Consider the following 27,853-nt stretch of genomic DNA (forward strand, 5'->3'; position numbering starts at 1 on the left):
TCAAGTGGTGACAGACTGACTCTGCTTTCCCTTCCTTGCGCTTCCTCCTCTCCACCTGCCCTGTGTTCCTGAACTGACTGAAGGCTTTGAATGTTTTATATGCTGAGTTTAAGGTTGAAGGGGATGAAAGAAGGGTGAAAGTTAGGCAACGGTTAGCACGCAAGTTGCTAAAAGGGATTGAGATTGTCTTTCCGTAATTTTTTATCAGCCTTTCCTTGAAATTTCTCACGTTCTCTTTTATCAAAATGTTTCTTTTCCTCGGTTCTTTCTCAATCTCTGGTCTGAAAGGGAAATAGTAAAGCCACCTACTAAGTTTTAGCTTTTTTTTTTTAAATATGTGGCCCTCCATGTTTAGCAAATTAGCAATGTATGTAAGGTGCACCTGCTGGTCTTTTTGTAAAAAGTGTAGAGTTTATCTCAGGGTATTGTTTCTACAAAGCAAGCAGTATGTGTGCTGCCAGTGCTACTCACTGAATATTCCCTTTCCTAAATTATTAATCAATCATAAGTCAGAGAAGCGCGTGAACAGGAAGTTCAGCATGGTCAAATATGGCCGCCAGCTCCTGCGTGCTCCTCCGAGGGGGACTCTGGGTAGAGGGGCTAGGAACGGCTCTTGCTCTGTGTGTATATGTGCGAGTGTGTGAGTGTACGTGTATCTGCGGGACAGGGTGACGCATCATGCGGCAGTAGTCTGAATATTTTAGCAGGAAACATTAGTGACGCTTTTCCCTCTCTCTTTCATCATTCTCTCCCCTCTTGCTTTCCTTTCTCAACATTTTTCTCCGCCTTCTTCTCTTTTTTTTACCCGCTCAGTGTGATGAAAAGAGAAAAAAACTATTAGAACAGTGGTAACAGTCTTTGCTCTGAGTACAAACACATGGTTTTCTAGTAGCTCGTAGATGCAAATGAGATCAGGAGGAAGACAGCTGGGCAAGGCAGGACAGGGCACACACACATGCACACACACAGCTTTTTTTTGTGAGTGTGTGTGTATGTGTGTGTGTATTTCTGGAGACTGATAGAGCGCAACCCCAAAGTGTTCCCCCCTCCAGCTCCGGTTCCTGCGCTGTGGTTTCTTCAGGGGAAGATATTCTGCGGAGGACTGTTTGTGCAATTTACTGACATCACATGCATCTTGAGTGTAATCCTCTCAGTATGCACGTGTGCATGTGTGTGTGTGTGTCTCTTTATACCAGTATAATCCCTGTAGTATACAGTATACACATTGTGAAGTGTTTGCGTTTTTACTGAGTATTCAGCATAATAGCCTGCAGCATCCCTACATGCCAGAGCCTCTCGTAGACCTGTTAAATCAAGTTTTATTCTGTGTGTGTGAGTGTGTGTGTGTTTGTGTGTGAGCGAGAAAGAGAGAGAGAGCGAGAGAGAGAGAGAGATGGACAGACAAAGAAAGGTTTAAACCACACACACTCTACACTACTGCTGATCAAACTGCGAATGTGGCTCATCCATACCCTCATAAACAAAGTCACACACATGGCTTACATGTACATGTACGGTATAACACGCCGGAAAAACCATAAATATACAGATATGTACATAACTATTCCTTTCTTTTAATTCTTTTACTCCATGTTCTTACCATTTTTAGTTAAGTCTGCTATGATTAGTCTCTTTTCTTTCTTTTTTTAAAATTGCATGAGCAATAATAGCCAGAGTTACTAAATACTAGAGGTGTCACAGTTCTCCAAATAAACAATTCAATTTGACTTTTGACTTTAATCTCATGATCTCATTTGGATTTGTAAAGACCAACAGATCATTGGTTTTATTCCCTGACAAGTATATTTGAAAAGACAGGGGTGTTTTACAACAACAACTTGAGATTATCATGGTTTTTATCAGGTTAGGCTTTGGCAAGTTCAAATGATACTCAAGAATCCAGAGTTTAACAAAAAATGCCACCCTTAGGGGATTCAAGAATGAACAACAAAAGATAGAAATTCAGTTTGTTCCAAAGTTCAATTTCTCAAATCTGTCTTGAGTGAACCTTCTTTCCAAACAAATCAATAAAGGATCTTTGGTAATGTTATCACTTCTGTCCAGTTCAGTTCTTCCCCCGCGAGTAAACCCTCTTCCCAAACAAATCAATAAAGGATCCTTGAAAAAGAAAATAAACTCAACATCTCCGAATGAGATGAAAGAATTAAGGTACTGGGAGAACTGCCGGTTCTGCTTTTGGTTTTGATTATTAAAATTGAAAGTTCATTTCAAACGATTTATGATTCAGAACCAAAATCGTGACAGCTCCTACCAAACACAAGAAAAAGATCAGTGGAGAAGAATGGTATTCTGTATTTTTTACTTTGTCACCAAATACCTACACATAGCTTGTGTAGGGGGCTAATATAGCTTCTTGCTCTGTGCTATAGACTCCATTATTGTCACATCAGTGAGCAACACTGTTGCACTGGCAGACATGTTCCATCATTATCTTAAACACAGGCACTGTAGTTTATGTTGAATCAGACTCCGTATGGCGTAGTGTTACAATTAATGCTCACCAGAGTACCAAATGGTCAGTAGTCCCTTAAATGCGCTGTGTACTCCTGTTTTGAGTAATGTCGGCTAGAAGATATAGTTAATGTAGTTCCCAACAAAAGACAGAATACAGGCTTGGGTTTGAGTACCACAGACAGGGTAAGGAAGTTGAAAAGTATTAAGAGATGGACTGACGCATTGTTAAGCATTGTTAAAAATGCCACCTTTATCCTCCAACTTTAACCACACCTATGAAAACGCATCAATATCAGCAAGTCTCAGTTGTAAGACTTGAGTCTGAAATGATCTCTGGGATGTGCAGCGCAACGCATCACAGAAGAAGATTATGACTTCAACCTCACACATCATTATTCATGTATGTATTTGTCGCTAACACAGACATTCACATGAGCAATGGTTTGTGAAAAGCCCCAGAGTTGCCAGAGCAGAGAGAAGGAGAACAAAAGTGTTTTAGACTCAATTTCAAGTGTGTTCTTCTCTGTTGCCTTTTCATATGTTTTCAATACTGTTTTCATATAATATCTACACACATGCGTACAGGCAATGTACCACGATGGCACTAAATGTACAAACTTGTTGCCTAGGAAACACTGAGTAGGCTTCCTGCCAGCTAGTTAACACAATGGAATTATGGACACGTGTGTGTGTCAGTGTATGCGTGTGTGTTGGACACGGCCGTGGAATTGTGGGTCTGTTCTCTCCACGTGCTGCTTTGCCTCTCTGTTGTCCCGCTGCCAAGATACTGATAGCTTCAAGATGTAAAAGAGAGAGAGAGGAAGAGAGAGACTAAATGGAGAACACAGCAAGGGAAAAAAATGACACAAAGTGGACAAAATGTGAAATAAAATGAGGCAGAGACATCTTGCTACTGCTTGCTTCACTGAAACCAAGCCCTGAGAATTCACAGGAGACTCACAAATCACCAGAGCTGGTTTTAAAAGGCAAAGTCAACCTTCTCCAAGGAGACTCTTTAAAATGAGCTAGAATGAGCTCAGTGCCATTACATGACTTTATTACACAAGCAACTTGTTCTTGTGGCTTGTCTGTCTGCAAAAGGCTGTTCAGAAAATACACCCTCAGAAAAGTTGAGATTTGAAGTCGTAATAAATCAATTTGAAGTAAAAAAAATTTTAAAAAATCGAAATATGAGATGATATTATATAGTAGATTGAAACTTTAAGAGCTTGTTTTAGATTTTAGATCAGATTTAGCCTTGATTGTTTCGGTGTGAGTTGGCGAGATTTGGAGATATAAACCATGGAGTTGTCTGCCTTGAATATAAAGGAACTCGATGGCGCCCGACTTGTGGTGCTCAAAGGGCAAAAAAACACTTGAAAAAGTATCGCTATGCACAAGAAATGGTGGATCTACTCAGTGGTTAGCACCGTTAACTTACAGTACACAGGTCACAAAAATATGTATATCAGGTTAAATCTCTGGTCAGTGCCCTTGACCAAGGCACTGGCTTGAATCTGGTGTTGGTTCCCAGATAATTGTTCCTCTACTTCTCATGGACAAGAGGCTAGCTAACTAAGCTAACTATAATAGTTAACTAGAGCTCAGTCAAAGAGGATGCCATTAATGCGTACATTCCAAGCCATTAAGGGACCGAGCCACGCGTCCACAAGAAGATGCTTGCGCCCATGAAACTACTCACAACAAGGTCTGTGGATTATCCTCAGACATCAGTTCATGATTTCTGGAATGAGACATTGCTGTTGAGTTTTTCAACTTAATTTTCTTTGGCACTTTGAGGCACCACAAGCCAAAGTTCTATCTAGTTCCATTATATTTGAGAGAAAGCAGACATCTCTATGGCCCCTATCGACAAAATTTGGCAACTCACATAGAACAATCCAGATGGGTGAACAGCACTACAACTACAAAGAGGAAAAATATATATTTTTTCATTTTTGGTGGTCCCTTTAAGCATGACATGCTCAAAAGTATGGAGAGTCAAATATCTCATACTACAACACACTCTACTCTCTGGAAAATGCTTTAACTCGTCTATAAATCACTGTATGCTTTAGTGGAACTAAGGGCCTAACCTGAACCATGAAATACAGCCACACAAGTACACAACCGGTTTGTCCGTATACCTTTTGCCAAATAGTGAACATATTATATAGCCATACACCATAGTTGGTCTTGCCTCGCTTCGGTGTATATGATTTGTATACTAAACAGAGCTGAAATGTATCTGTTTATACTGAAGTACTTCTCTCTGAAGCACATCTCCTGCTTCAATGAGCCAAAACCCACTAAAAATATGAATTTTTTTATTTAAAAAAAAAGTGGCGAGATCATGTAGCTAATCCTGCTTAGCTTTGAACAACGGCCCAGAATGCGTCCCTACCCACAGGGGGAGAGGGGAAGAGGGGGGGGAAGTGTGTTTGTGAGTGTGCATGCATTTGTGTGTCCCACAGGTCTTGCTACCCATTGTTAGCCCAGGCCGCCAGTCTGAAACAGATCCCAGCTCCATTGCTCACTTGTGCTTGTGTCTCAGTCTAAGTGTGTATTTGAATTCATTGCATGTACAGTTTGTGCATGTGTGCATGTGTGTATATACGTCCATGCATGAATGCTTCTGGGAGTCTGTTTGGCAGATGACACAATATGACTCTTCAAAACCCCCAATCCTAAATCACTTCCACATTTACAACAGAAGACTTAATGATCTTTAGTGTGTGTTTTTATGTGTGTGCTTGTGTGTGTCATCAATGACTCATCAATGCAGTAGCACACAGCTTCGTCTTACAGAAAAGTAGCGCACAGAGACGAATGATTTATGTGTGTTTGTGTGTTTAAGCAATTATGTCAACAGTGCGTAAATACTGTATGTTTCTTTGTGTCCATGTGCAGCACATGCAAATACACAGTTTAAGGTTACACACAAGACTATACATTTTTGTGTGTGACCAATCCAGTGCTGAAATGATTAATTGTTTTGATTTAAGTTTAAGATTTAATCAGCAACACTAGCTGCATTTTTCCCATGTCACTGTAATTCAAATATATTTGGGTTTCAAACTGTTGGTTGATTTTTACATGTCTTACATGTTATAGTTTAAATTATTAATCAATTGAGGGACATAGTAATTGATACTGAAAACATTCATTAGTTTAAGCCCTACTGCAGTGCCCACTCTTTTATGAAAGGCATATTTCTCTGGGAAATAGACTGCAGCTGTAAAAGAAGGTAGAAGTTTTCATTCAAGGAAAAGCACAGATTTTAATGGCAGTATGTCAAGGTGGTGGCAGGCAGAATGTTGTATTGGGTGTCCAGACCAGCAGGGAAGCCCAGGCTGTGAAGCTGAGTGAGCAGCACTTTCCTCTGGCTCTGTAAATGTGGTCAAGTGGCCCTTGAGCAAGGCACTTAACCTCCTGTGCTTCAGTGAAGCTGCTCTGAGGCAAAATATAGAGGACTGTGGTTCCAGCGGGCAGCTCCTGAAGGTGAGTGTGTAGCATCATGACTGTATAGCAGACCTGGATGTTTTTCTTTTGCTCACAGTCTGCCCAGATATAAGATCTATGATTTCAGGGCCATTGTCAGTATTTTAGGACCAAACATTTCAAGCAAATCTGCAGTCAAAGAGTTACCTTCAGGCTAAGAAATCTATACATTTAGCTGTAGCAGACATCCCATCTCTTCTTTTTTTAATCTTCCTCATACTCCCCTTGTTGCCTCTCATCCTATTTCCTCATGTTCTTTAAGAGCTGGAGTGGTATTGTATAAGTGTGTACCCCTGGTAATGTGTGTGTCTTGTGTGTGTGGAGGTATGTTGGGGGATTACATGTAGCCCTATAAATCCATTTGTTGAATGCTTATTAACCCTGTTGCCCTTTACTGTGCTTTTAGTGTATCAGCTTAATACCATGAAATCCCCTTTTAGCTCCATGCTTGCTTCTCTCTCTGACACACACATACGCACACACACACACGAGAGAGATGTCCACACGATAACAGAGCACTGCTGAAGGGTTTGTGTTAAGAACGAGGGAGGGGGAAAAGGAGTCTTTTTTCTACACAGGTGCTCTCTGTTATTGTATATAAGGCTAAGTGCCACACACAAACTCACACACACATACCTCCCCTCTCGTACAGTTTCACAAACACCTACTCTTCCATCCTCCACCTCTACCTGCTGCTTTCCCTTATCCTCGCCTTTCCTCTACGGCCCCGACAGCCATCTTGGCTCCAGCTGGCCAGGAGGGACGGTGCCCCTTGGGTCAGTTTCCTGCCAGCTGCAGGGAGATTGATGAATCAGAGGTTCCATGGCGGCTCCAGCAGGGCTTCTGAGGGTGCCGGTGTGGGGGACAGGCTCCATCAAACACCAAGCAAGCAGAACTAATGGGCATGCTCTGGAGGCAAAGAGGGAAGGATGGAGAGAGAGGTGTGTGTTTATATAGGTGAATATGTTTGGTACACAGACTGACAGACGCAGAGACATCAGAGAATTGAGGCACAGTATCAGATACAGATTTGAAAAAAGGCAAATATGCAGATTGGTCAAGAAAAGACTGAATGAATAAACATAAAACAGAGGAAGGTAGGAAGGCAGAGAGGTAAATAAATAGCTAGCTGTCGCATTGAATACAGTACAAGGACAGGCAGAACGGCAGATGGATGAAAACAAGAATTGTGGGGATGATGTTGGATTTACAGACAGATAGAGGGGCAGTGAAATATAGAAAGAAAGAGAGAGATAATGATTGAAAACTCTCCTTTTTCTGCGGATGTCTCTGAGAGTGTATAAGCTGATGTCTAGATAGAATTACACATGCTAATGCTAATTTTAAATGGATGTCTATGGCAGATGCTAATGTTTGACGTCATCTTACACTGACGCTAAAAGCATTCCCATATAATGATATTAGAGGCCATCACAGACCATCTCATCCTTCTGCCCTATCTTCTCTTGTTACTTTCTTTCCTCTTGTATCTCCTTCTATACACCCTCTGTTCATTTTAAGCCTTCTTTTACTTTGATTGTTCTTTTCTCTTTACTTTTCTGTCATTGGCATGCCCTAGCACAGGGACACAGAGTGAAGGACAGGCGTATGTGTGTGTGTGTTTGTGACTCCACAACATGTTTCCATGGTGGAGTGTGTCCATGGCGTCAGTTTGTGCAGCCTATCCACTGTATATCTGCATGTCATCTTGTCCAGACGGGTACACTTTGTCCTCTCTAGAGAGGCATTACTCTGTGCCTGGTCAACCCAGGTGACATCACCCTCTAGCGAACCATAAGGACACATCGTCCTACAGATGTGCTTCCTATAGAGGGAAGAGGTTTAGTTGCCATAGTGATTGTGTTCGTTGGGTATCAGGCTAACATGTAATTGGCTAGGTTTACATGCATATCAGCAAATTTAATCATAATTCGATTAAAGCAGAAATGCATGTAAGGTGGAACCCTTGGACAAACAAACTGTAATGATGTTTATTTGATTAGGCTCGTTGTAGGAGTAACCTCAGCTGCATGAAGATATTGGAAGTAGTTGTACTGAAGGGCATGTTTGACTTCTAAACACCCTTATTCTGCTTTTACTTGACTCACTATTTTCAAAGCATTTTGTAACAGGTGGCAACTGCTTGATAACGCATGCCAAAGATTTTTTGTTGGTAACACACTGCAACAAAGAAAGTAGCACTATTAGCCACACCTGCTGTTTTGAGGTAAAATATTGTAAGGAGACTAGCTTCACACACTCTGCTTTAGAGCATTGGCCACAGGAATACAAATCTAATACTTCTAAGCGTTCTAATGGAAGTAATGTCTGGTATTTTTGATTGCCATAATCAGATTATTAGTGCCTGTACTGTACACCTAGCTCCAACTGGGCTACATGAAGGCATGCCATACCATAAGTTTCAGTTGGTGCTGAATACTTCTCATCACCAGGTTTTGCACTTTTTACATCATAGACTCACTACCCTATCAACACACTGGGCTGTGTCAGTGCATCTGGGAGCAATCTTTATCGTTTAGATGATGATGGGGAAATATTTTAGAAAGACATAGGAGAATTGATTTTCGGGAAAACAGCTGTTTCATTAGGGTTGAACTACTTTAAAGTAGATTTTTCTTTTTTTTTTTGGCACTTTTGACCCAGTGAATTTCCCATCACCCAGCAGATGTGCAGAGGAGAAATTTAAGTTTTCTGACATGGTCACATCGAAAAGGTGTAGGAACCCTGCAAGTTACACAAGTCACTCACTGTGTATGGATATTGGCTATTCGTCAATTAAAAAATCTGGCAAGTTGCATACAGGTGTACAGGACGCTGCTAAAACATAAGAAAGTTCTCCTACTGTACAACATCTTCTACCTCAGCGTTTATTAAACCCAAACTAGCACAACAATTAGCACAAAACCTGTGTATTTCTCGTTTTACTCTGTAGGCTTAATTGTGGGGACAAGAAGGAAGCAGCCAAGCAAATCATATAAATGTGAAAGATGTTTGTTTGGGGAATAAAGCAGACACATGTTGAATTTTAGAATTAGGAACCATCCTCCCTCTGGCAGGCAGCAGAGAAAAAGCAGAGAAAACCAAAGCAGAGGAAACAAAGCGTGATAATGATGGAGGGATGGATTGCGAGAGCTGGTCAACATGCCAGACTCAGCGGGGGTTTATATCACAACACTGGGTGGAAAGTTAATGAGAGGCCAGCGCACACACACACTGATAGACACGCGCCCACAAGGGGTCCAAAGTTGAGCCAATCTAAATGATTCAATCAAAAAACTAACGTTGGCGTGCAAGAACAGCTTTTAACAAGTCACTGGTGCTGACATCTTACGCACTCACACAAACACACAGATAACAGTAATGCACAAAAAGCATAGCCGAGGCACCACATGCAGAGAAAGTTTGCAAAGAAAGTTCTAATAGAGGCTGCTAAAACTATGAAAGAAAAATGTGTGTGTGTGTGTGTGTGTGTGTGTGTGTAGAGGGAGAGAGATGGACAACAGACAAAACATACAGACCGAGCATACAGACCAAGAGGGAGAAGGAGTGGGAAAGGCAGAGTGTGTCCTTGTATCCAGACTATCTGCATGATATACTGCTGTCTGGCCAAACAGTGTGTGCGTGTCTCTGCCTGTGTTTGTATGTGTCTGACAGTCCAATATCCATTATCATTCATGGCTCATCACACACTCCCACAGACACACACACACTAACGTATATACACACAGCAGGGACACAATGTGTAGTACGTGACACCAAGGGTAAAATGACAGTGAGGAGACAGTGAAGGAGCTCGTGAGAAACTAGACTAATTTTATTACCCCTCTATCCCTCCATCTCTCTCTCTCTCTCGCTCATCTTTGTGGCTCCATGTGGCTTTATCTGTCCCCCAGCAGTCGTTTCATACTTTATTTGACTGTAGGCAGCATCATGTGTCACATTAAAGTTAACTGTAGCAAACATGAAAGAAATCATCACTACATGTCAGCTTGTAGATGGTGTATCATAGCTCAGGAATTCAAGGACGAACTTCAGACGTATGCACAGATGTTGTCTTATGCCGTATTTCTATGGCTTCAGTGGCCACACCATTCATTTTGTAGAATATGTTTTTGTTGAATACTTACTCTGTTACTCATTTCTCTTTCTCTCTTGGCTCTAGTTTATTTTCTTGTCTTTTCTCTCCTGCCTTGCGCTCTCCCTGATTTCTACACTTTTTTCATTTTTTGCTTTTTTTTTAAAAACCTTCTGTCACTATCATCCCTTACTGCTCATAATATATCAAATCATAGATAAACTGTTTCAGCAACTGACTCCTAGGAAATTATCTTATTACTCCAAATAGATGTAATCGAATTAGCAATAATATGAACCATACAAGGGTGGTGTTCACTAAAGGGATGTTGCATCAGGAGCTCAGAATTGACTTAGTTTGGTAATAGACTTTATTAAATGAAGAAAACAGAGACTATATTTAGTTGCTATTTTTGTTGCTGGACTCATTCTTTCATTTTGTTTTCCTGTCATCTGAGTTTCCTTGTTTCCTTTGGTTTCTTGCTATCTTCCATCTCATCTTCTTCTGTTTCATGAAGCAGTTGTTTTAAGTGATGGACACTTTGAAGTAACTTTCTTCAACAATGACTGAGGCAGGGAGGCAGCTAGATAATCAAACATATTCAAACTAACACGCCTCTTGTCCTGCCACATCATGAAAACCTCTTAGCAATGTGCAGTAATCGCTGCCTTAGTTTCTCATTAATCATCATATCCTAAATTTTAATTCGGTGGTTTGGTAGTTTTGTGTCAGATTTACGGAGCAACACTCACAATTTCACACACACAAACAAAAGTTGTTTCATCCCATTTTAGAGCCGTTTTTTTCTTTGTTTTCAGTTATTAGTCATTCCTCAAAGCACTGTTTCAAAACCAGAAGGAGAGATTTATGAAATAAACATTGGAGGAGCAACAAAAGTTTTTTTTTTATTCTTAAGGGTCCATCCCTGGGTGTGTAGAGTAGCACTCCAAGTGCATTAGAAGACTTAAAAGAAAAGTCTATTCAGAGTTACCTTACTAAAGACTTTTAAGGTTAAAGTGAGGATAAAGTGATGAATGTGGTAATAAGGTGGAAGCACATACACACACACTCTCTCACACACACAGGTATGCAATACAAGCATTGGAAATGCATTTTTATATTGAGATACAGTAAGATAAGATGAGCCTTTATTGATCCCCAGAGGGGAAATTCTGTTGTTGCATTCATGGAAACAGAAAAAATAAACACTCAAACTTTTGTACTAAAACATACACACACACCAATGGTCACACTCCTGCTGTAGCATTACCTGAATCAGTAAAAGCACAGACCAGCTGAACGTTTTTTGTTTTTTTTTCCACAAAGACCTCAGTCAGCACCAAACACTTCACAGTCAAAAAAAATCACATCAGAGCTGCATCAAACCGATCACCTCGGGACCAAAGTGTACCAAATCCTTTTGCTTGTTTTACTATTTCAACAAAGTTTTATATGGAGGTCAAGAGCAGGGCTGCAAGGCTCTAAATGTTTGTGAAGAAAATCATCCAGAAACAAGAGTTCAATTTTAGTTTCTGTCACTGTCAACTTGTTGTCTCTCTTTTGCTCTTGATGATTCCTGTTTCTGTCCTCCTTTTCTCCCTCACTTTTCTTCTCTTTTCTCCTCTCCCCCTTTCTCCTGTTAACTGTCTTCTCTATCCTTTTCACACACCAGAGGTATTCCTTTAATTGTGGCGTTGTAACATACGTACACTTGCTTTCACGCACAAACTCACATACACACAGGTATCCCCTAATTATGCTGTGGTGAACGTGGGAGGTGATTTCTGTGTGGTCTGAGACATTGAGCTATGTCTGAGATGTGCGTGCGTATCTTTCATGTCGTTAATGATGACCATGTCTGTACAGTGTGTAACAAGGCCACAAGCCACATCCATCATCGTGGTCCCCACTGAGCTGAAAGGGAGAGTGTAGGTGGTGTGTGTATGCTTTGCTTTATCTTTGATGTTAGAAATACATACAGCACACACAAGCAGCTCAGAACAGAACATATTGTTCCTCTTGGTCACCGAGGTAAGTGAAAACTTACTTTTCTTTTCCTATAATTTGATTGGTTACAGGAGGGAGGAAGGAAAGGGGAAAGGAAATACATTATATTGGTTATAGATGGCATTGGGGAGTCAGGATTGTACATTTAGATTCATGTAGAAAAGGCTTTACCCTTGAAGATGCTCCCCAAATGAAACCAACCAGCACGCAACAAATTCTTCAGGAACCACAATAAACCCCTCTGGTGTATACAAAAAAAAGAGCCCAGCAGACTCATACAGTATCACCGAGATGTGGAGTATACATAATGCACAAGGCAAGAGACGCTATCGCAAGATCTGTTTAGTAAGAAATCATAACAGGATGATGCTGAGGTGCTGGAGGAATAAATCAGCATAACCAGTCACAGCAGCCGCGACATGAATGATCAGAGGAAAGTGAGAGAGTGAGCTTGTCACATTATATAAAGTGAGTCAGCTGATATTGATCAGCTGATGGCTTGTGCGACTTCAGCGCTCTGCCTGAACTAATGTGATGCTCCGCAGGTTCGCTGAGCTCTCCCTCCTTCCATCGCCTCTCCACATCTTATGATCCTATCGGAAAACTCTTTCGAACTCTCTACCCCATCTGTCTCATACATCACTGCTGCATCCTTGTCTCTTTGTGTACGTGTTTGTGGTACTCTATAGCTTATGGGGACAGCAAGCCCTTATCATGGTAGAAAGATTTAGGAAAGTTTAATAACTTGTCAAAAAGTAATTACATTTTTTTTTTTTTTACACCTTTGATGTACATTTTATTGAGTTGTGTACTGATCTCCCAAATTTTCCAACAATGTTCAAACCCAGAGAAATCTGTGATTTTACTCAAGGTAACGGTACGTTTCATGCGGTCACTTGATGCTGTAACTCCTGGGGAAATGTCAGATGATACATCAGGCAGTGAGGCAGGAGGTCGGCATGACTAAACATGACCTGAATAAAACTTTCATACATTTCTGTCTGTCAGGTCAAGTCAGATAGATCTTCTTTGGCAATAGGGGTAATTTACAACGTCATCAAACTACTGTACATCTTTTGTTTTCCTTGCTTCGATTCAGAGACCCCTCGGGTGAAATTACATAACCGTGTTTAATTGATTAGTTGACAAACAGAAAAGTAATTGATACAATGCTAATGCTTGATTAACCCATGTACAGAGGCCCAGTCCTCTGTGCAGCGGCCAAGGGTTCGAGTTGGACCTGTGGCCCTTTGCTACATGTCCTCTCCCATCCTACTTCCTGTCACCTCTCTGAGCTGTCCTATCAAAAGCCATGAAAGGCAAAATAAGATATTTAAAAAAATGTGTCAACACAATAAGCTTGGGGCTGCATTGGTGTCATGTTTATTGATTTCTACATGACTGTGAGTAAACAAAACAATAATAACTTTTGACAAGTTGTACGTTCCACAATCTTTGGATAAAACAAACACATCATACAGTAGGTGTATGATTATACTGTCCAGTTACTAGATATCAATCCACATCTACTAACCAATTAGGATAAAGAATTCTCATTTTCCATGGTGTATTTGAAAATAAATGAACAGATTTGTCAATAATGAAAATCACTGTCAGTTGCATCCCTAAGGTCACACATGACAATTAGAAAACAAGATAGAGAGAAAAGAAAAGACAGAGAAAATGGGATTAACAGAGCCAGCTTCCAAGGCTGTTCCAATCAGTTTAACGAAAAAGTCGTGGAGGTTAAGTTTCACAGAGTCAGAGAGAAGATAGTAAGAGAGAGAAGGAGAATGCCGAGGTTGAAAGGAGACAAGGTGAGGACAGATCCGCTGAGGTTTCACCAGTGAAAGAAGACAGAGAGAAATGAATTTTGTCCTCATCCGTCCTGATTAATAACCCTGTTAGCCTTTTTAATAGTCCTCCTCAGCTCTTTCTTCTATCTCTCCTTTCCTGCTCTTTCTCTTTTTGACCCGTCAGCTAAAATGTGCTTTAGTCAAATCAAATATGTTAAATAGCAACAAAAGATGAGTTGGTAACCTTTCTCTTCCTCCCCCCTCCTCTCCTTATCTTAATTACTTTCTTTTTCTATTTCACTTTTCGCTTTCTTGACGTTAAGTTTGTCTTTTTATAGCTCATGGGTCGCTGTTTCAACAGTGCTACTATGGTAACAGCAGGGGAGTGGGTGTTAGCAGCTAATCCTGTTTGGGTGTCATGGTGGCATCGCTATGGCACCCAGTAGGAGCACTGCACAAGCTTTAATCATCTTGTATCAATGAGGATTTGGTCGGTCAGAGGGTAAGATGGCAGGTTTTGACTGAAAATCGTAGGTCACCTAAGGCTGTCACAGCTCCATATGACACATAGTTCACCTGAGTTTCAACTGAGCAATTTAACTGCTGAAAAACATGAACTCTTAATTCTCACAGAGGAACCAGAGATCTCTAGTTGCCATAGTTCCCTACTTTTTCTTGCTATTTTTATGTTTATAAACTACTTCAGGAAAACTTTTGTTCAGCACTGTCAGTTTCTACTAACTTTACAACAGTTACACACAAAATTGGCTTTGTGGGATATTAAATTATTTATAGTCTCGCAAATATTCCTTATGTTAAACATTACTTTGTACATAAGATTCACAGAAAAAATAGTAAAACATATTTTTAAAGAATTTCGAACGGTAATTCTCAGATATTTAATCAAGCACATGAGGGGTCAAATTACTATATAATCCTCCACCTCTGCAGTTTCCCTCAGCTTTAAGGAGGTTTTTTAGCATCTTTTAGCTCATTGTTTTGTTATTTATTGCCTGCAACTTTACTGTTGCAGTCTCACAGCTTCAACCTTGTTTACATAAGTAGCAGGCAGCTGATTTCAGAAAACAGATGAACCCACCAAACACGGGCAAACAAAGTAGTGATTAGCTAGTGAACAAAGTGGAGCGTTAAGCAGCAAAAGAGAGATATTTGCCTGATTAGTTCGAATGAGACCAAGCAGAGGTAAATGGAGGGTGAATGTTTCACTTAACTCATCAGGTGTCCATAACCACAACTCCAAACGAATGATATTGTCAGCTGGATGTGTAACTCTTTGTTCATTCTTCTGGCATAATAAGTTTATAAAGGGACATTATGCAAAATGAATCAGTGCTGCTAGATTCTTAGTAATTAAGTAAAGGTGGACACCATGGGAGGCTGGTCCGTAGAGGCAGAGGAGGTTGCTCCTCCACTGATTTTGAGAGGCAAGAGGGATAAAACTGTAATTGGTTGAAATAAAATATGAGAAAATCTTAATTTCATTTATAAAGTATTTCTTCTAGTGACTAATTTAAAATAACAAGACACGGTGGGTTGGTTTTCCACCTGTCCTCCTCAATTTTTGACGCACCAGTCGACACTGGTAGTCACCCATTAAGGACCTTTTTTCCCCAATTTCTATAATAGATGCAATTATACACATACAGCACATGAAAAACAAAACATGGGTGAACATGGGTAGACATACAAACAGATAGCGATTCCTGCTATTATAGCTATATGCTAATACAAGCAAAAAAATACAGTTAAATGAATTATGTTTTGACCACATTTTATTTGAGAGATTTTAAGGCTAAAATGTCCACTTTAACTTGCTTTAGTTTACACTGGAAACCTGTTTGAAATGTACACATAATGACCCTCTAATGTACACCGTGTGTTGTTTACCGATGAGAATTGTTATTGATTCCAACTGCCGTTAGAAATAATTGACATATCTGTTACAGTGCTCTTGAAGCTATGGATTCACACCTCAAGATTATTTTCTCTTTTTTCCCCCCCCGACACATCAACACGCACACACAGAGACACACACATATGTCAGTGTTCTCCCATTGTATCTCTGTTTCTCCATTTTCAGTGTTGTGCTCCGGTCTCGCTCCACTGGACATTAACCAGGGGAGGAATGATGGAGCCATTCACAACACAAGCGCAAACATACACGCTCATTCACAGACTGGGCTTTTTCCAGCGCTCTGCGGAGAGATAGAGTGGTGTGTTTGGTCGTGATAGGAGGAATACAACCAGTTCAACATGGAGAGAGAGCAAGAGAGACAGACAGAGAGAGAGAGACAGAGACAGAGACTGAGGGATTTTTTTATTTGTCTTTGGTTATTGAAAAAGCAAAACAAAAAATAAACAACAGGACATGGAAGTTATTCTGTTTCACAAGTAGTAAATCAATATTTCCTGGTGATTCCAGTGCAAATCAGTGCAGCTGTATTTCTGACGGTTACACATGCCAGAGTTGCTATCAGTTTCTAGTCTGGGGAGCTGAAAACAAGTGTTGGTCTTAAAGGCATAGTACTCTAGTTATTGCAAGTATTGAAAGAAAAACATAAAATATAATGATAGATATATTATTTGCGTACAAAAGCTATAAACATCAGGTTGTATTTCAGTCAGAGGAGTTGAATCCACTTTTTTTTTTAAATTTGTTTTCTGTCATTTAAAGTTTAAAATATCCCTTGGCTTCATTTTTCACATAGCTGTTGGTCCCTTCCTGCATCATATCTGAGGAGACCATATGTCAACACAGTGGGATTCGCACACACATGCACATCTGTGAGCACATACACACTTACACAGTGTTTGATCTCAGTAGGTAAAGAGCTAGGAGGCAAAATGCAGTCCCCCTCTCACACACAGCACTTATCCCACTGTGTTTGTGTGTGTGTGTGTGTGTGTGTGTGTGTGTGTGTGTGTGTGTGTGTGTGTGTGTGTGTGTGTGTGTGTGTGTGTGTGTGTTCTCATGTTGCTGTCGTTGTGGCTGCTGGTTAAAATTGTGTTTATTCAGTCACTTTTGCAGAGAGGATTTTGTGTCACAGGTATGACGTTAAAGTTTATTTTTGTATTGCTGTTGGTGTTTGTTCACAAGTGGCTTGAACATTTTGTTTGTTTATTTGTCCTTGAGTTGATCTCACATGTTTGCTAGTGTGCTTGCCTGCATTTTTGCACTGTATGTACAATCAACAACAACCAAGCTGAACCTCAGCGAACAAAAGACAACCAAAACATAAAGCTCTGGCTAAGTACTGACTACACTGATGTTAATTTTTTTTCAGTCTGTCTAGTATTGTTCATGGTAATTTGAGATTGAGCCTCTCTAAACAGTGAAGTTTACTGTTTGATGCTTTATATTCTGTGACATTGAAGACAGAGGATCCTGGGAATGCATTAGTTGGAATTTCTGGAGTCTCATTTTGCTAGCCACTGCGTGAAAAGTCTGGTTGGTCATTCAGTACATTACAGTAGTGGGTGATTGGTTGACTAGCCCACTGACACCAGTACTGCTCTCTTTATTTATTTTCCTCCGTTATTTCTCCCTTTGGTTCATCCCACTCTTTCTGCGTCTTCCTGTTATGCAGTCAGGATAATTTATTGGGAACGCAGAGAGCAGAGAAGGAGACAGCAAGCATGGAGAGACAGAAGCATAAAAACAAATGGTCAAAAAAGGAGAAGAAGGAGAAGAAAGAAGCAAGGAGCGTTGCTGATATGGACAGAAAAGGGGATGTAGAAAGAGTGAGAGAAAGGGAGGGTAGTGAAAGAAAGAATTTGCTAACAAGCACAGCTTCACTTATCTGGCTGGCTTTACAGAAAATGATGAAATGAGAGAATGATGGGGAGATGCTGCTAACAGTTATAACAGCCTGTGGGAAATTTTCTTCATTTTCTCTCCATTAAATTACAGGTCTTTCTTTATGTTAGCGAACGGTTAGCTGATATTTTCTAGCGTGCCACACTAACACTTTGCACTAGCAAATGTAGCAATGTGTTTTTTTCCCCTTCAGGAATTGCTCTTTTGAAAATCTCATGGAGTTGTCCCTTCCGAAGTTAATAGTGATTTTCTGTCCCTGCCTCCCACTATCTTAGTCTTTGGTCACCTCATGTCAACTGACACATGGCCACAGCTTTTTTAGATCTCGACATTCTTCAATCACAAGGGAGAAGGCCGATATAGTCCAGCATCATGCAAACAAGCTGTTGATTTATCTCATTAATTTGTTCATTTTGTCATTACTATAGATCAGTGGTTGTCTAAGTGGGGTCCAGGGACCACTAAGTGTCCTTAGGGGTCCTTGACTTGAAAAAGTTTGAGACCCATGGCTTTGATCCGACTTAAAAAGATTTCAGTTTGATCTAAAATGGGAACACATTTGTAAAGTGATGAATGAGTTATTTTTAATATACTATCTTAATTTACTACTGTGTGTGTTCTTCTCATTCTTTCCCACCTTTCAGTCTCCCTCTCTTCATTATAAGTCACAACAGCACGATCAACCCAAGAGGCATATTAGATGACTCACACACACACACACACACACACACACACATACACACACACAAACCACGCACACACACACACACACACACACACACCACGGACCATGAGTCATGCAGTGAGTTACAGAGTATAGTAATCTATCTTGTCCTGTCAGTTTAGCGAGCAGCTACTCTGATCTTGATGCTCTACAGTGATCTGTGTGTTTGTGTGTCACTTCACTTTGTCTTCATTTGTTCCTCTGCTTGCGTGTCTGACTGCATGTGCAAATCTGTGTCTGTGTGAATGCATGGCTGTCAGTGTGTACGCGTGTGTGTATGGGGGGGGGGGGGGGGGGGGATTGGGGTGGCCGTGCGGCATCTGTCTCCGTGTTCGGTGAGGCAGGAGGCAGAAGAAGTCGTGATAAGTCAGCACACACACACACACACTCACTCACACACATATATACAGACACACAAAGAGGGAGACACACACATAAGCATTTCACACTTGAGAAAGAGAGTGTGTTGTTAGCTGGGATGGAGGGATGAGTGAAAACAGAAGAAGTTTCTCTACCCTTTCACCTCGACTTTTTCCTTCTTCTCCTCCTGTACAGTTTACACAGTATCTCGCTCTCTTCTTTATCTTCCTGCCATCTCCTGCTCTCTCTCTCCTTCTCCTCTCTCAAGGGTACCAGTTGCCTTCCCCTCAGACACCGGCTAGCATACACACAGATTTATGCACACACTCACTAACACACACCCTGGCTGTCTATATGAGATGATTTATGCTCCTGTGTTTTATTATTTTTAGACCAATTACTCTGTTTCTCTCCCTCTCCTTCTCTTCTGTCTATATATTTCTTTATCTCACCATTCCTGTCTAAATATTGTCTCTTGCTTTCAACACCTCAAGTTTAAATGTTTAGTTTATCCTCAGTATGGGTGTCCTTTCCTCGTCCAAAGACATCAGGTCAGGTTGGCTCTAACCTGGCTCTGTGGGTGTAAGGGTATGTTTGTGTGATGGATCTGTACAGGGCCTTTCTCCCATTGCATGCTGGGATAGACTTCAAATCTACAGGGAAGTAGATGAAGAAACAATGAATAAATGCATTATGCTAGTTACTGTCTGTTTGCGCGGAGACATTTTGGAGGGGATGGTGTTTGTTGACAGTGAGGCTGAACCTGGAGGTGGACAGATTACAGCCCTCTGTGAGAAAAATTGATGAAGGAGGATAGAAAAAACGTGACATTTTCTGCGTGAGCTGAAGAGAAATTTAGATGGCATGTTTCTGTGTGCATAGAGCTTCAGCATTGTTAGCATGTGACAGTTGTTGACATTTGTAGATCTGTATTGTGAGTGGGTGCTGTAAGTTCTGTCACTCAACAATTAGACTCACCTAAACAAGTACTTTGCATCAGTTCACATCAAGTCACATCTTCCCTTAAAAAATAGACTACAGCCAACATGCACACATTTTCTGCACCATCATGAGAGGATTTCTATTCGTGAAAAAAATTTCATGGAAAGATCCAGAAAACATAATATTTCATGACACTGGACACAATGGACTCACCATTAAAACTATAGTTAATGATCAACAGCCACAGCTTGTGTATCAGGGCTTTTGTCACACGCACACACTAACCCCATTAACCTTTCTTTATGTCAACTTCTTCCTTTTTTCTTTCCTCTCTTCCTTCCCTCTTTTTTCATCTGGTAGCTAAAGTGCCTGTTGCCTGGAAACAAGAGTTTTTTCTCTTTCTATAAACTTTGATATTCTGAATACTAGAGTAAAACAAAAGACAAAGAGAAGACAAAAGAAATGAATTTAATAAGCCACTGTCCACATTAATGCAGAAAAAAACCTTTACAATATCTTTACAATATCTTCAGGTTAAACTAGCATTCAGTCTGCAGCATGTGAATTGGGTGCAAAACTACACAGTAGGCTCTGGCTCTGTGTGTGCATGAATCCTGATCAACTCTTTAAGGTTATCCATCATTTCTTAAAGGGACAAAGCAGTGTTTGCCCGATGATTTTATCCTGCAGTCCGCTGACACGAGAAGGGCTTTAGTTTTGACATACATGTGTACACAGTTTTAGAAGTCGAATTACATTCAATATAAGGGCTTCAAGACCCACCCAGACAGCCTATGTCCTGTGCTTGGTCTCACCTCTCCTCGTTCTCTCCCTGTCACCTCTCTTTTAACCCTTTCCTGTCTCACCTGTGCGACCTGTTGCCTGTCTAATAATGGAATACATGATGATGAAGTTCTTGATTAAGCAACCTGCAAGAATGAAATAAAATAACTCCTACTTTGCTTTTTTACACTCCACATACAGGAAACAAAGTACCTGCCTCCCCTCCTCCTTAACCTTATCACCTTACCTCAGCTTCATCATGACTAGGGCTGCATGATATGTTCGAAACAAAGAAATCATATTTCTATTATTTTGACAGATAATGTGATTGCAGTCATGATTCACGATGAGTGTGAATGATCATTTTGCATCACAGTTTCAATTGTCACTGAAAACACTAATAAATTCAGGATGATGTGAATGCTGTTTTGTCACACATTTCACCTTCATCAGAAAATTGCAGCCTCCTGCAGTAGGTTTTAATATTTTTGGATAACAGAATATACTAGTCTTTGAGATCTGACATTTTTGATATTTATGTTCAATCTCTCTGACTATGCAGTTAGCTAGAGAGTCTCCATTATGTCATTCAGGTTAAATGCCAAGAAATAGCTTGTTGAGAATCAGCAATGCCAACACTGATGCTTTTTTTATCAACCTGTATTATCTGATATTGGATGTTGCCCACTCATGTTATTTAACCGTATTATATTTGCTTTCTATCACAATGTAGTATGTCTAGGATGCCTGTTAACATCAGGCGAAGGGACTGCCGACATTCTTACTTTTCAATTATAAAGAAATGAAAGAATTAAAGCTGAATAACAGACTTTCCTTAAAGACAAAGAGGGTACCCCCTTTGATATGGAGGAGTTGCTGACCATTGAGCTGTCCACTTGGTTGTAATAGGTAGGCATCAGAGCCTTCTGCCAGCTGTGCTTTCGAAGGACCCATAAGCAGTAACAGACTGCTGAACGGTGGCAATGGCTGAGGGTGTTCAATTTATAATCCTCGTTTGTCCCCGACTCTGGCAGCTTAAAGTAGAGATTTTTAAATAGCAGCGGCACTAATCATTTAGCAGAGGCGGTGCACTGCTGTTGAATTCATACAGGACAAACACTGGTCAGAGGCTACTGATGACCATAATACAATGTCCCTGTTCTCCCTCTCTCACACACACACACATGCACACACAGAAGTGTAATCCTTAATCAAACGTAATCCTGGTCCAGAGGCCCACAGATTGGATCTTAGTGCTGTTAATGAGACTCGTGTTGAACATGTGCTGCGGGCATGTTCATAGCATGTTTCCAACGTGTTCAGATTTGTTGCTTTTCAGGATGTTATTCAAAGTGACAAAAGACAGGCCACGTCCAGAGCAGAAATCCTTGAGAATCTTTTTATTAAGTTTGTGATGTCTTTGAGCTTACCTGTTAGTCACAGTGTTGCCAAGGGTGATGGCTGCTAGGATTTTTTGTATCTCAAGGTAGTGTTTATTTCTTTGTTAGGCATATGTTATTGCTCCTCAAATTGAATAATATTGGCTGCCATGCTGCATGAATGCACCCTGTGGCTGAAGGCTCGATATCTTACATGTATTTATAATTACATGTGTACTGTATAGACCTTTGTGTGTCTGATATTGTCCTCCTGTCTTGTGTTATCATTTATTTATGCAGGGCATGTATTGTGTTTTTGGTAAAGTTGTAACTTCCCCTCAGAGTCAGCTCTGTTTCTGTTTCTTCCTGTTTATTTATGCTTTATTTAGGCTTTGAGACCTGCTTCACCTGCGATGAGAGTGAGTGGAGAGAGCAGAAAACCCTTTTCCATCCACACTCACAGAGCCCAGGGCAACTGACAAAGATGATTGACAATATATCAGGTTTCACAACCCAAGGTGCTATCAAAGCTTAACATCACTTTAAGAAGCTTTCTCAACAGAACCTCAATAGTACTGTAGGTGTTGAGAAAAGAGCATTTCTCATTCATCTTGCCCACCCACATTAGGAAATGTGAGTGCACTTCAACCTCTAGGTTTTCCTTTGCTCTCCTTCTCTTTCTTGAGTGACTATAAAAAAACTGATAGCATGATGTCCTTAGTGAAGGGCAGAAGATGGGAGAGTTTTTCAGGTAGAAATTCCCTCTCTTCATAGCTGTTAGCTCGGGAGAGTTGAGAGGACCGTCTTAAGTACTGAGACAGTGACCTAAGAACTGCTGTTTTTCACTGTCGTGGATTTCACTTCAAAGGATAATATGACATTATCAAATTACAGCTGTTCTCTGGAGCGTTGCCAGCTTTGATTATAAGCCTTTATTTATCTCCATGCTGCAGCAATTACAACAAAAAATAGATTTCTTTTTTGCTCACTGACCCAAACGTAACCCCAAATTTCAAGCTCCATTGAAATTATCAAAGAAAAATAATTCAAAGACAGTAACAATGATGAGCTGTTTACCCCTTTTCATCTATTAAATACCCCTTACTATTGCCTACCATAACTGCTGCTGAGACAAAGGTAGCAAAAGTTGGCCAGTTTTTATGATATCAAAGGCTTGTGCTGAGTGACAGAATGAATCACTAAAAGTCAATACTATCAACTGGTGGCAAGTGGTAAGTAAGTGCTATATGACATGGATCACTGGAGCAGGCACGAACAGACAATTTCACACATACCAGAGCACACTGTTGTACACACACACAGACAACACATTGGTAAACACACATTCACACACAGACACACAATAGGAAGTCTGGGTGCTGACAAAAGAGTAGTAATTAGGACTATGTGCTGTGGATATTCTTGGTACAATACTGATCAGTGTCATCCGTTAGTGTGTGTGAGAGAGAGGGAGAAAGTCTGCCGCCGCTGCTGCAGCCCACAGTTTCCATGGTAACGTTGGTCTCTATGGTAACTTCTGGTTGGCACCCACAGAGAAAGAGCGAGAGATGAGGGGAAGAAAGAGAGGAGGTGAAGACGTGGAAGTGAGGGTTGAGAAAGAGAGGCAGGAACGAGGAAAACGAGAGGAGTTGGCAAGACAGAAGAAGAAAGAGTTTGAGTAGAGACCGCTTAACTTTACTAAATGTCACAACAGTAGTTGTCATTTTTTGTTTGGGCCTCTAGTACTGTTGAGTAAGGTGGTAGTTGCTGGTTCAAATCCTAGAGTGTGATATTTTTGCAAGACTTTAAGTGACACCAATTCAACCAACAGGGTAAGAAACACAAGCAGTCAGACAAACAGACAGATAGTAAACTAGTCAACAGTCAATCCAGTTTATGGAAACCACCTAATTTGTTCACAATAATCATAATAATCCCTGATTGCACAGGAAAACGGTCCTCTCCACTAAATGATTAACCTTGTAGTTTGTTTAGAATTAGCACTGATGTTTCTTGCCCTATCTGACTTCTTTGTAGCGATATTGCCATGTTCCCAGATCTAGCAGTTATCTTGGTTTTCATCACAAATAAAAATACTGGCTTAAGGTCCAAAAAATAGTTGTGTGTGATTTCTCAATGCATTTCTCTAAAGGTTACAGAGCTAAATGTGTCTTTCCTTTTCCTTCACCACAGTTGCATCATTAGCCTGCTAATAGGACATACACGAGCGATGTGCACAACTCCAGACCCTTGTACTTAGTCTCACTGTGGTTGCTGCAACTTAATAAATCATTACCGGATGTTGGCAGTGTGTTACTGTATAGTTGTACAGAAATGTTTCCTGTCTGAGCAGGAAAAAGTCAGATTCCAGTGTGGTTTTCTTTCTGTTTACAAGGCTGTGAGAAGATTTGCAGCATTATGAAATTGTAAAAAACGAAATCAAAATCATTCTGTTATACAGCTAATCATGTTTTTGTCCGCCTTTTCCTGAGAGTAAATGTAAGTGGAGATAAGCAGGAAGTCATCATTCTTTGTGGAATGCATGCTGTTTTGTGTTTTTAGGGTTGAGTAATTGGTACATTCTGTGTTCAAGATGTTTTTTTCTGTTTCTCTTTGATGAGCGATAATCATTGGTTTGATTATTATTTTTTAACAAGTTCTCTGATTCAAGCTCCTTAAATGTGAATATTTAACGGTTTTGTTACTCCTCTATGACAGTAAACTGAATATCCTTGAGTTGTGGATGAAACAAGATATTTGAAGACATCTTCTTGGGCTTTGGGAAACACTGATTGACATTTTTCAACATTTTTTGTCATTTTATTGACCAACCAACTAATTGATTAATTGAGAAATTAATCTACAGTGGCAACCAATTTCCAAAAATCTGTTTAAAAACTGCATGAAAGAAACACACACACACACACACACATTAGACTATGATGTGTCTCTGGGTTTGCTTCAAAAACAGCTTAATGGCTAATCCTGTCTTGCAGCACACACACATACACAGAAGGTCATGGTGAATGGAAACATTGTCCGCTGTATGGTAGAATGTCGATACTATAATCTGATTGGCCAAGCTGATGGATAGGCGGTTTGGTTGACCTATCACAGTTAACTGAATTATAGCTCCCACATACTCACCTTTCTGTCATCCTATCTGCCTTCTTCTCTCTCTGACTCTGTCTCTTTAGTCTGTCTCTCTTCTTCTTCTCTCCCCTCCTCTCTCATCCATCCTCCTCTTCTCTCTTAGTCCCTCATCTTTTCCCTCTCATTTCTTTCCAGTCACTAACAAGATTAGTCGTGCCCCTTATGGATTTTGCCCTTTATGGGTCTGTATGAACGGAAGGAAAGGAGGCAGAGAAGTGTATCTGTGTGTGTTTGTGTGTGTCTGTGTCAGGCTGAGCTGTTCCTACCAGATGTTTTTCTCTGTTTTATTCTTCTGAGCGCCGCACTGTCTGCCTGTCACAGGCAGATACACAGCCCGGGTGTGTGTGTGTTTATGTATTTGTGTGTCTGTTAGAGACAGAGTGATGGAGAGCTTTTGTGTATTTGAGAGGGAGGATATGTGTGTGTGTGTGCATTTGTGAGATTAATTACTTCCGCATAGACTACTAATGCTTACTGTGTGGTGGAGGGTCTGCAGTACCAATGATGAATATAAATAAAAAAAATCAATTCTCCAGGCTCTGTAACTGACACACACACACACACACACACACACACACACACACACTGAAAAAGAAGACAGGTGTTTAACGTGAAAATCTTGAACTTTATCTTTAAGCTGGATACTTACTTAGACTCAATGGACTTGAATTGAAATGAGAAGAGGTTCGAGAGAAAGAGACAAGAAACAAAACAAGTTTAAGACAGCTTTCAGAGCAGCCCGTTCAGGTGCAGAATCCCTGGCCTTAAAATCAACTCGCCTTTCAAGTTGTCTGTCTTTCAAAAAGTGCAAATCCTCAGTATTACAATTCATGTCATTCCCTCCACTGTCAAGCTTCTTGAGCATTTCTAAGTGTGGGAAAAACACTCCCAAATCACAGTTTGTATGATAATCACATCATTAAGAGCACAGAATCAAAGCATGATTCTTTTATCAATATCCAGAAGCGGTGATGTGGCGTCAGCTGCTGAAAATCCTACTCAAATAAACACCTCAGTTCTCTTACCGACGGGACAGTGAAACCACAGCTGTCATGTCAAGGCTATGACTACATGGATGACTGATTCCCATGACATGTGTGTGTGTGAGTGGCCTAATGGTAGTTTGACACAGTCTCTCTTCATGCTGGGAAAGTTGTTTGTTTAGCTGGGCTCCCTTTAGACTCAAATCAGCTAATGTTAATGCAGCCACTGTATACATGAGCTCATTCAACGCTAACATGAGCTTTTAACTTTAACTTTTTTTTTTACAAGCTGTTAATGCAGATCATTCCAGTGAAACATACCTGTAGAAATTTAACTACATATTAAACATTCTACATTTTAAAAATGAAGGCTGTTTACACTTTTATTTAGTATGTTTTTGAATGTAACATAAGCTGTTAGTCATGGTTCGTCTTTAGGTTTGACATTTTGTACAACTTATTCTTGCTTGACCAGAATACCAAAGTAGATGGTAGAAGAAAATATACGAACAGAAATGTTGAAATGTCATTCTCACAGACAGTATGTTATTTTACTAGAGCTGAAATGATTGTTTTGGAGTATATTGTGGTTAGTTTAATAATGGCATTTTTCACAGTTTTGATTTTATTTCAAGTCCCTTATCATCATGGTGTTGTTGTCATTTATCCCCACTCCCTGAGCTCATAGCCAATCACATGCTCCCAGTCTAGCTAGCTTTTGATGCTATTTTGGTAAACTTGGACACATCCAAAAGCTGTGTCCCTCCAGGTTCAGCTGATTCTTCCCAGGGATAGGACTCAAAGCCTAGAGAGACCTGGCCGGCCTTCTGTCCCAAACCTCTGGCCCTCTGTGAGTTTACGTCCATGGGGGAAACAGAGGGAACAAGAGGAGGAGGAGGGAGTGAGATGGATGGATAGATTGATGGATGGAGCTAAATATATTTTTAGATTTTAAAAAAAGTACCTCAGAGGGACTGAGAGAAAATAAATTATTTTCTGTTCTACACAGGAGCTGGATCCCAATTCATTTACAAACTTTAGAAAAAATTATGAAGCGGATATGATGGATGATTAGGTGGAAGATGAATTGTTTGGAAGTTTACGGTGGTCAGAAAGATCCTCGCTCAAGGCCATTTCAGGCCATTTCCCAGGACCCTCTAGGCAGGGGTCATCACGATGACCGCAATCTCCATGGAACTCTGTAGTAGAACGGGTGCTTGTGTGTACACTATGTGTGTGTATAGTATGTGTGTGTGCATGCTTTTGTGTATACTTGCACACATGCATGCATTCCTCTCTTCAGACAGTAGCCTCTTAGGACAGGAAGAGAGCCACGTTGATTAAATAATCAAAATGCTTTGATTGTGTACACGATCACAAGTTAGACAAATACTGGTTCACACATAAATAATCAAGCACACATACACACACACAACAGTAACAGAACATCTTGTCCTGACTTATCAGTGATGAGTGACTAGCCAGCAACTCACATACAGAGTGTATGTAATGTGTGTGTATCTTAGTGTTTTTATATTGCTCTAACTAACCTACCAATAAATGGACAAACAGATCTGCTGCAAGCAATTTTGAATGGATCTTTGGTGTCTTTGGTGGTAATTGGTGTGTCCCAATATATGGTATCCCATTATTAGTTTTTATCATGTGAAACTTCTTCAAACTTTACCGCTAAATGCCTTTTTATAATCTCCTCTCGCTTTCATCTACTTTCTTTTTATCTTTCTCTAATGCTCTCTTCTCTGTCACACTGAGTCGTGTGACATTCCTGCAATGCAGCCGTTCAGACAAATAAATG

At 40.4% G+C, this 27,853-nt stretch overlaps 1 protein-coding gene across 1 annotated transcript in view; it reads left to right on the forward strand.

The window, feature by feature from the left end:
• cacna1c (calcium channel, voltage-dependent, L type, alpha 1C subunit) overlaps positions 1-27,853 on the forward strand; it is a 183,143-nt gene that overhangs the window by 86,031 nt on the left and 69,259 nt on the right. The gene's annotated exons all lie outside the window — the stretch shown is intronic.

This window comes from Pagrus major, chromosome 14 (genome assembly GCF_040436345.1).
Source record: "Pagrus major chromosome 14, Pma_NU_1.0".
Lineage (NCBI taxonomy): Eukaryota > Metazoa > Chordata > Actinopteri > Spariformes > Sparidae > Pagrus > Pagrus major.